Below are 11,217 nucleotides of genomic sequence, written 5' to 3'. Positions count from 1 at the left end.
CCTGCTCTTTGATTCCAACTCAAGGGGGTGATAACATTTCATTTTTCCTACAAGGATTCCTTAAACCTGAGAAATACGACAATGTGGGTTTCTATACTTGATCTCAAAAGTGAACCCTTGTAGGAGTTCAACCCATTACCATTGTTACATATTGAGATCTAACTATGTGAAAATCCACTTGTGACTTTTGTGGTTGGTAATAATGAGCTCAAACACCTAGCGTAAAAGATAGTGTCACTACTTCTTGAGGCTTGAACCATAGCTAGTAGATCCAAGTCATGAGTGGGATAATTCTTCCCATGGAAGAAGACTAGGAAACTCAAGGAGATACTCTTGGGCGCTTAAACCCTTGATCAAGTGATTGAGCTTGCTAATTCTTAAGTTCTAGCGCTTTTGACACTACCAGTTTGTAGGGGGGGTTAAACAATGGACTAAATACCTACAATTAACTCGATTTACTAAACCAAACCTCTAGAAGGCAATTTTTTTGTCAGTTCTTCTCGAAAAATATCTTGATATCTTTCTTTTAAAAATATTTCTTTTGGAATTATATCTTGATATCATTTGGGTCCTAAGCCATTTGACTTTTTTTCGGGTCTATTTAACTTGATGACATAAATGGATAGACCTTTCTCATGTCTCTTGACCAATTGATTAACCGTAACTACTCCTAGATTTCTTTGTCCATTCTATCTTGTACTTGTATCTTATTCCCTTTAGTTGTATCAAATGTTACATTTCTATGATTGCAATAAATGTTTTTTGATTTTAGTTCAATCAATCTAGACCCAAAATTAAAGGTCTATACCTTCCTTTTCTATGAAAATAGGGGATCTACTGTCCAATGATGCTCTCAACTCCTTACGCGTGTAAAGCTATGGTGGATAGACCAATGAGGCATTCATGGTTGCACTATAGCCAGTAGATAATTAGGAGTAGATTAGAAAGTGATATCTCAATGCACATCTTGTAGGAACTTGGGATTTGTGTGAAGCTGTGGCTAAAGACAACAACGAGCGCTTGCTTGTAAATGTTGTGACAATAAGGGCTAAAGTGGGATCTTGTGCTTGTGGGATCGTAGGTTTAAGAAATAAAAATTCAATAGAAGTAAAAATATTCCCAATTAGACAAAAAAAATTGTTGCAGGTAGTGATGAATCGGTGCAAGCCAAGCACACGGGTATTGAAGGTGCAGTTGGTTGCAGACGACGAGGGTTTCGGTGTAGATTCATGATTTACCAGAGTGACTCAGCAAGTGGGGATGAAGTAAAGGCCACACAAATTAGTAGGATGAGGTCAGCAAATTGTTTCCTAGGATGTGGATAGTTGCATTGTAAAAGCCGAGGAATAGCCTTTGCAAAGGTAGGAGTGCGTAGTAGCACAGACAATAGCAAAGTAAGGCCAGAGAAGCCAAGGCTAATATTACAGTGGTGATGAGTGCCAAGTTTTGGCAAACCGTAAGGGATTGCAAGGCATCTAATGAAGCGATGTTGATGACGAGTGACGAGTTATGGCAGGCTGCGAGGGCTAGGATTACAAGGCATCTGATGATCGAGGCAGGGTAGTGACTGCAGGTGCGAGCATACGAGGGTAGAGAAGTTGTGGGGTTAGTAGCAACAATGGAAGGCAAGACCGAGCAAGGTAGCTAAGGCCCATGTCACACTGGGGCGCCCGCCCCACCCCCTCTTTGTGTGCCCCAGGCCACGGCGCTGTCACACTAGCCAATTTGATAAAAAAATTCCGGTGAGCTTGCAGCGAATTGTAGTAGCGCAAGTGGAATGGCCTCCACAACTCACGCTGACTGCCAGAGCTCGAAGCCCGTGAAACGTCTTCCCGCGTGCGCTTTTGGCAGATGGCCGCTCCTTGGAGAAGTTGGCCGAGGAGGTAAGGCCGTCCCTCTGACAAGGTCTAGAGGCCAAGTTTCGCTTTTTCGTCCGCAAATCACTGGCTTCCACCTCAAGATGGCCACCCCTTCCCTATCCCGATGTGGTGAGACCAGAGTTGGATGTTGATGAAGGCGAGCTGCTTAAGGTTATCAAGCTTGGATAGCGCTTTGCAATGGAGCGAATTTGGGAGATAGAGTGGTTTGCACTATGAGTGGTTGAGGATTCAATGAGAAATGATGCTAGCAAGGTGAGCTATCTTCAGCTAACAAGAATGGCTTGGTTTGCATTAAAAATTCATAAAGGCAGTTCCCACTTGGCAAAGTTTCGAAGTGGAAAAAGCATTAAAGAGTCCTTTTTGGATTGTAGGCCACACACACACACACTTTTAAAATTTTAAAATGAGCCTATACACGCACACGCACACAGAGAGAGTTAATCGAGCAATAATTGGTGAGCAAAAATTGACAGTATTAACAAGCACAAAAATCAACAAGGCCTCTCTATTGCTGAGATCAAAAGGGCCATTGACTCACTCAAACTGAAAAAGACCCCGGGCATTGATGGTCTACCTGCCGAATTCTACCAGACCTTCAAGGATTCCTTAGCCCCTATTCTCCTGAAGATATGGGATGAAAAAGTCAGGCAATCAAGCATTCAACATTACCGGTCCAAATCAACATTGGCATCATTAAGCTTCTTCACAAGAAGGGTCCGAAGGAACTACTTGCTAATTGGCGGCCCCTCATAATGCTAACCTCAACATACAAGTGTTTGCTTAAGCCATCATGTTACGAATTACTCTAACCCTTTTTCTAAGTGGCTTTGTGCAAAGCAAAAAGGGTTTATCAAGGGACGAGAAATTATGGAAGCAGTTATCTCCATGTGGGAAGGGATTGAGTTTGCAGAGTCTTCTAGATAGGATTTTGTGTTTGTAAAGGTAGACTTGATAAAGCGTATGATAGATTGGAATGGTCCTTTATTTTGGAATGTTTAGTTATGATGGGGTTTGGCCCTAAGCTAGTCAAGTTTGTTCTTACTCTCCTGGGCAATGCCCCGCTCGAGTGGCAGTTAACAATGCTCTTTGGGATCCCTTCCCACTCAATCTCTCTATCAGGTAGGGTTGCCCCTTGGCACCTCTTTTGTTTGTTGTCTCAGCTGATGCCTTAAACTAGTTAGTTAAAGCTAAGATGGATGTTGGAATCATCAAAGGATTGTGTTACCTAATGGTAATCAACGATGCCTTTCACAATTTGCAGATAACACAAATGGATTACTTCACAACGATAATCAATCTCTCAAAGCCTTTTGGGAGTGTTTGGATACATTTTGCAAAGTTTCAGGATCTCGAATCAACCACTCTAAAATAGGAATCAGGTCCTCATTGTCTCCTTTGCCAGACTGGATAGTTAAGATGGAGCCATTTTCAGATTACTGGGTATCCCATTTGGTTTTAGAGTCTCCATGGCTCAGAGATGGCAGTGGGTCATGGAAAGGTTTACTTCTAAACTTAACAAGTGGCTGGAATTTCAAGGCAACATAGCTGGGTTGTGGTGGTTAAACACTTCCTCTCTAGATATGTACTCTTTTTTCTCTCCTGTTGGATACCTCCCGATTCTCATCTCAAAGATACTTCCAAGGTATGCCTCAACCTTCTCTGGTCACGAGACCCTTTTAAGAAGGGGATGGCTAAAGTAAAGTGGGATATTTGCTACCTCCCGAAGGAGCAAGGAGGCCTTGGCCTCACCAACATTAGTGGATGGGCTGATAAACTTGCAGCTAAGTTAATACTCAAAGATTTGGAAAAGCCAGATGAAGAATGGACAGTGTTACTCTTCAAAGATCTCCCCAACTTCAAGTTGAGCAACAGTAAAGGATGGGAAAACCTCCCAAGGGTAAAAATTTTCGTTGGTCCTATTGATGTGAATGTGAGTGGGTCAAGGTCCATTTGGAAGGCCTGGAATCGGTATAAGGCTAATCTCAGAGTTAACTGGTGCTCTAAGCATAGCCTTCATCTCAAAGCCCTCGAGTCTCTCTGGTGGCCTCTCCCCCTATCCCCCCTCTTAACGAACGGCAATTAAGAACTGCAAGGAGAATCCATAACAAAGGGGTAAAGACTTGGTAGGACTGGTGGCACCTGTCAGAACATAGATGGCTCGCCATCTCAGAAATCATCAGCAAATATTCCCTTCAACCCTGGGAAGTTAATCTCATCACCTCTTGGGTAGCTAGCTTCCCCAAGGATATAGAATGGACCTTATCGCGTAGGGATCCCCCTTTGACCCGTGCTCTATTTTGGAAAGGAAGGGGGCTTCTCTCAAAGCCCCCCATTCTACCCGCGGCCCCTCCAACTCCTATCCATGTGGTGCTCAATGCGAGATGGCATGTAGAGCTAGACACGCACTAATGGAATTTTAAGTTTAAATCATTGAGGAACCTAAGAATCTCAGCCAAACACTCGGTCTTACTCTGGCTTATCTTGCACAAAGCTCTTTTAGACAAGAAACCATATCCTACAAATCATAATTGGTCCGGGGACCTACCAAGTGCAATGGTGCAGTGGAGGATATCCCACGCCTGTTTTTGAATTTCTCTAACAGTGGGAGGATACTAACCCCTCTGATCAATGCTTTGGGCTTTAACCCAAATTGGAAACAATTGTTATTAGGAGATTATGTAGATGCTTTCTCTACTATATGGAACAGAATCTGAGCTGAGTTTTTTTGGATCATTTTGAAGGAACGCAATGGTTGGATTTTTTACAACACTTACCTACCAAAGGTCTAAAAAAATTGTTTACTCATTTTTGTGTACAGGTTAACCAACTCAAGCTGGACATGTGTAGAATTTGTGAAGCTAACTTTAAGGTCATCAACGACTACCTGGACTACTACAATAGTTCAAACATCAATAAGCAACAAGAAATCCTTTTGGATGGATCGTATGCTCATCTTCAAAGTATGATTGAAGAATGCAAAGCTAATGGAGAGAAGATCAAAAGGTAGTATAATAATGGGGTGCGCCTCATAACACACATCCATCAAGTACTCCATTCCCTCCTGGAAAACTCGAATGGAAGTTGATCAGTGTGTGATATGTAATTGGATTGGTATTAAGGAACATGGGTTTGTAATGGTCATGTTGTGTGTCCCTTACATTGTAATGGTCTTGTTTTGTAACTTCTGATCAAAGGGTGTGTCCCCTTGCAACATTGTAATCAGCTTCTCTTTCTTAATATAAATCTCTTGCGCCCTTTTTGGCCAAAAAAAAAAACAAGCACAAAAATCATAAGGATGTAATTAGGGTGTCGACATTTGATGCTTGGGCCAAAAATAACATAAATTTGTGCATTAGAAATCTCATAAAAGTGTCTATGCACACACATACATTTCAATTCAATCAATGATCTCAAGCTATGTAATTCAGCTCTAGAAAAAACAAGACACAATGCACACAATCAAGCAAGTGCAATTTTTTTTTATAAAAGGGTACAAAACTTAATTCTCTATTCCAATTAGCTCTAATCACTTGGTTAGGGAAGTGGTCATGTAGACATACCCAAATCCAAGCGGGAAGAGATAATTAGTATTGAGCTTAGCTTTCCTACTCTTAGAGAGTTATGAATCAATTTAGTGCTAAAAGAGGGAGCACTAAATCTCGTATAGGGATGTAATCGATGCAATTAGGAAATGCTAATTGCATGTTAGCTCTGGTACAAGATGTAAAGCTATGGTGGATAGGCCAATGACGCATTCATGGTTGCACCATAGCCAATAGACTAGATTAGAAAGTAAGAACTCAATGCACAATATAGAATAATACTTGCTTGACTGATTAGAATTTGAGAGAGTTTACAAGCTTTGTCTATTGGCCATTTATAGGCTGAATTGGAGAAGCGCAATCAATGATTGGGTGGATGTGCACCACATGTGGAAATAGCAAGGGGCATGTGACCTACCACAAGTAGCGTGTGGCTATCAAGTGTGTAGCATGTGTATAGGGAATGGGTAGCATTTATAGGTTCTACAGGGAAAATGTGACTATGCACTTAATTGGTGCATGCTTGGCTTTTAGTGAGTGTTCTCACTATGAGTGTAAGCTAAGGCTTACCCCAACAACCCATGGGCCGAGACTCGAGTTGCAATTTCTCAATGACAAAATTAGATTTAAACTTATTGTAAACAATCTTCTTTGTTTCTTCAAAATGTTAATTATGAAAATGGTATTATTGACTTTGATTTAGTCATAAAACCTTGTCACAAAAGCTCATTGACTTGATTGATTTCAAGAGAACTTTTCCTACTCTGCCTTGCACTAAAACTTGTTCACCATTTGAAGTCTTGAAAAGAAGCAGCCCCTTTTGCAGGAAAGATGAGACATACAACATGGTCTCCTTTTCTTTTCTAGGGTTGTTAATTCCATTCACAATTCTGAGAACTTATTCTTCTCCTAGATTTTATGCCATTTTCTATTTTCATTTTCTCTTGCACAATCATGAGAACTTTTTCTTCTTGAGAGTTCCACGCCATTTTTGTCAGTACTTCACTCTCTTCCTACAAAAGCTCTAGTAAAACCTCTATCTAGCCAAGGATAGAAACTGCACTCTGATATCACTTATGAAGGCCGCCATGCCAGGGGATGCCGGTTGCACCAAAGTCTCGTGAAATTCTGAGAACTTCTTCTTCTCCTAAGTTTTATGCCATTTTCTATTTTCATTTTCTCTTGCACAATCATGAGAACTTTTTCTTCTTAAGAGTTCCATGCCATTTTTGTCAGTACTTCACTCTCTTCCTACAAAAGCTCTAGTAAAACCTCTATCTAGCCAAGGATAGAAACTGCACTCTGATATCATTTATGAAGGCCATGCCAGGGGACGCTGGTTGCACCAAAGTCTCGTGCAATTATGTAAGTGCTTACAACCTTATCTACAATTCTTAAAGGTGAGGTCAATGTGTAATATGACTTTAAATTCCCTATTTACTACAACAACATTGGAACATATTATGCCACACCTCTTGTGGTTGAGGGTATATGTGCATTTCTAATCAATTTCATAAGATGGAGTTTAGGCATACCTCTAACCAAAAGAAAAGGGAGGAAGGAGAAGGAAGGAGAGAGAGAGAGAGAGAGAGAGAGAGAGAGAGAGAGAGAAATAAAGAAAGTTGACAGATTCTTATCTCCACTTGATTGTTGTTGAAAATCTTCTTCTTGCCTCTCTTGGTTCTTTGACAAGGTTTGTTATAGGGGAGAGGATGGGTGCTTGAGAAAGGATATGTATCTTCTTCTTCTTTGTCTTCCACCTCTTCTTCTTCAATGGGATGGACTTTGAGAGAATGAGCTTGACGTGGTTGAGTAAACCAAGTGGAACTTGAGGAAATGGGGGAGATGGATGATAGTACTTTAAGGGATGGATATAATCATAGGTAATCAAGATTCATGGTTAGCAATAGGGAAAGGGAGAAGGAAATCTTGAGAAGGGTAAAGCTTTTTACAAACCTAAGCGTAGAGAGAGAAGGCAAGGGTAAAGGGGAGATGTATTTCAAGATTCTATACCTAAAACTATGCATGCATGCAAGGGAGGTGAGAATTTGGAGCTGCCTTGAGAGGAGTGGGTCTTCGTGTAGAAGGTTATGGTGGGGGGAGAATCTTAAGGGTAAAGGGGATCATACATGTGTGTGTAAACTTCTTCAAAAAGAGGCTCCTTATATATCAATGGACTGTAAAGCTCTTAAAGATTTTAATTTACTAGTCTACGCTAACAAATCCTCTCAATTTTTAATTTGATCTAGTTAGATTTTTAATGCAACACAAACATGCTCTCACACATCCTTACACTTCACATGTTTTCTCTTACATTTCCTTATCCTAATCATGCTTCTTCTTACAAGTGTCAAACCTCTTCTTACACTACTCATGCTTCTTTTTACAATTAATTAGTTTCTTCTTACAATTTACATGTCCTTTATTACATTTCCTTACACTACTCATGCTTCTTCTTACAATTTATAATTTTTTTGTTACAAGTCACATGTCCCTCCTTACGTTCTTTTTACACTCCTTACAAGTCCTTACTATATGATAAGTAAAAGGGGTATTTTTATAAGGGAAAAGTATTGTCTTCTTGTAAGAAATGTATTTTCTTATTAAAAAAACATTTTCTTGTGAAAATTCAATTAAGTGAGCATTTTTCCACTAGTGAGAAAAAACAAAAAGTGGACTCCTCCTCTTTATAGAATCCAATTTTTAACTTGTGGCAAGTCCATAGGAGGTTTGTCCCACACTTCTCTCAATTTTTCCACCAGTGAAAAAAAGTCAAAAGTGGACTCCTCCTCTGTATAGTATCCAATCTTTATGTTGTGCTAAGTCGGTTTGTCCCACACTTCTTCTTAGAATTATAAAGGTGCAAACTTACTAAATAAGTTTGATGCTTCAAAACAAAATGCATCGAGAGATGGCACTTGATTAGGTAGGGTATGAGAGTCCAAGAGGGGACTTACACAAGTGGTTCACCTATTAATCATTCTAAAACAGGTTTCAAAGTTTCGAAAGGTACCATTCCACTCATAGTCTCTCAAGCTGGATGCAAAGCTATTCAAGATGAGCAAATATTCAGACTGCTAGGAATCCCTATGGGGTTTAATGTATCTCTCAACCAGAGTTGTATAATTTAAAGTGCAAAAGAACAATACTTTTAAAAGTTTACAAATAAAGCCAAAACTTCAAGTGAGTTCTATATACAAATCATGAGGGTTTTTTGTGCCACATTTGCACTTGTAAAAGAGGACTACAAAAAAATATCTATCTATCCTAGTCCTCTTCCTCGTCCTCATCCACAGGTACATATGTTTGATCGCTCTAACTCTACAACAACCAAAAACAAATAAGATGAATCAATAACCCAAAACGATCAATACAATATTCATTGTCTACACTTTTGCTTGTAGAGATCCGACTGCTGAGTTGAATTGCTTGCGAGAGATATGATGGTTTCCAAATAACCATCACCAAGTATCAAACTCCATGTGTCTCTCTTGATACTTGACCATCTCTCTAGTAGGACCTGTCAGAGTGATATTTTTCCAAGTTAACAATAGCCAAAGAAAGTCTCATTAGCTAAAACACCTTCTTGAACTTGCACAATTGAAAAGAACTTACATATTTATCTTTTCAAGCTTGTAAAAAAATTCTTGGACAAAATTGACAACTGACAAAACCATAATAATGACATAGAACAAAAAAAAAGTTTTTGAAATCTGCAAGAGAATCACTGGTTGTACTTGAGAAAAGATAGGTCCAAAATTCATTGGAATTTCAAAAGTTTCTGGAGGCTTAGTAGCCAAAAATGATGCAACTGGTGATGTAAATTTGCCACCCCTTTTGATCTATTGACTCTTCAAGCTTAAGAGAGATGATGGTTCAACCCTTTGCATAGGTGAAGCTCAATTGTGTCTCCACATGCGTTTTGAAACACAGGTATGTCGGCCACCGTGGAGATTGGTTGCTATTGTGTGGTTGCCTTCACACATCACAACATTTTGGTATTCCAAAACCTTCCACCACCATTGCCAAGTACCACCTTGCCAGCTACAACCACTATTGGTGATGGCGTTTTGAGATGTTGCTTGTCGATTAGCCTTGCTGCATCCACCACTATGAGTGTTTTGAGAGGCTATTTGTAGTAAGCTTGCCACCTGACAGACCACAAACAAACATTTTGGGATGCAATGTATAGGAAACCCACACCGTCAGCCTTGACCACATGTGCAGTGCCCCCTTTTAACACTCCCACAATCGCCTTGCCTTGCCGCCCTGTGCTCTAGGCACTATGCCAATGGTGTCTTGAGATGCAAACCTAGCAACAACAATGCCCAATCTCCCTAGTTGACCTTTTGGGCTCTCCTCTGCACCACCAAGGCTGCTGCTACAACTATCAACAACACCTTGATATGCTCACCCACCATTGGGTGCCTCGGCTCTAATACCAATTGTGGGGGAAGGGGCTAGTGGTAGCATAGCAGAGCCATGAGAAGAAGAGCATGCAACAAAAGAGAACGAGAGAGAGGGGGGATAAGGTACACAAGTGAATGCAATGAAAAGGGAGATATTATTTAAGGTTATTGAGCCTTGTAAAGGCCATTACAATATATTTCACACACATGCAAGTTGAGCTGACCCCACCCCAACAGGTAGAGGGTACGAGTGGTGGAGAGGAGGCCGTGTACGTGGTGGTTCTCTCACTACCAACCAGGGGCCATGTCAATCCCATGATGCACTTGGCAAAGCTGGTGTGGTAGATTGGGGCCATTGCCAACTACTTATTGCCTTTTCAGCTCTAAGAAGACCAAGGACATGCTAGTAATAATGGCGGAGAGGGTGGCACTATAGCAGTGGGGCATATCGGGCATTGGATGATGTGGGTAGGACCAAGAAAGTGCTAGCAGTCTGTGATGTGGGCAATGCCTATTCTGCTCGATGCCCTATTGGCCCACTTGCAGTTGGCACCCACCTGCATAGTGACGAACACATGGCTCATGTTTGTCGTGTGGCTACTACTAAGCTAGGCATTCCATTGCAAACTTTTGGACATAACTGGCAACCAGCTTTGCCTCTCTATTCATGATTGCGAATGTATAGTATGAGCGCCCTTTTGAAGGAGGTTCTCTCTCTCTCTCTCTCTCTCTCTCTCTATGAAATTGTCTCCCATTGTCACCAGAGCCCCTCATCCTTAGTGCCCCTTCGTCTCCGAGGTTGACATGAAAAACTTTTCTCTCATTGTTGTGACGACTAGTTGGACATCATGTTTTTCTTTGTCACCAATGGATTTGATTGGCTAGACCACTCTTCTTGGATCCTTATCAACACTTTTACGAGCTCAACCACACACCTCCTTGCCATTGTAGAGCAGCAGCACCTCGACTCCCTCCTCTTAATCCGCCTCATCCTTCCCCCCTTCCCTTATAAGAGACCATCCTATTGGGAAGTGTGTGCCTTGATCAACAATGGTGTAGCATTAGGCTATGGAGGATGGAGCCTTATCTCAACTATGGTGTGAGGGTTAGGGTTAGGGTTAGGGTGATGAAGATTAGGGTTAGGCTATGCCAAGTGCAAGAGCATTAAGGAAGAGAGTATAGACACAATGATAGACTCAAGGTGCAATTGATTTATTAGAAAATAGCCTCTTAAATAGTGCTAGTGTTTTACGATCATTTTCTAGAGAGAGGTTGCATCCTCTTTCTATTGGACCATGTCATCATATCATCTTTCCTAGGTGGCTAGAGTGAATTCCCATATGGTACCACAAGTTTGGCTTACCCTAACAAATGTCCCCTTAAGAC

At 41.0% G+C, this 11,217-nt stretch overlaps 1 pseudogene; it reads left to right on the top strand.

The window, feature by feature from the left end:
- The first annotated feature begins 10,038 nt into the window (after positions 1–10,038).
- Positions 10,039–10,934, top strand: LOC147425871 ((R)-mandelonitrile beta-glucosyltransferase-like; annotated as a pseudogene).
- The last annotated feature ends 283 nt before the right edge of the window (positions 10,935–11,217 follow it).

Source organism: Adiantum capillus-veneris, chromosome 24 (assembly GCF_014529385.1).
Source record: "Adiantum capillus-veneris isolate H3 chromosome 24, ASM1452938v2, whole genome shotgun sequence".
In the NCBI taxonomy this organism is placed as follows: Eukaryota; Viridiplantae; Streptophyta; class Polypodiopsida; order Polypodiales; family Pteridaceae; genus Adiantum; species Adiantum capillus-veneris.
This window is presented reverse-complemented; position numbering and strand designations above follow the sequence as displayed.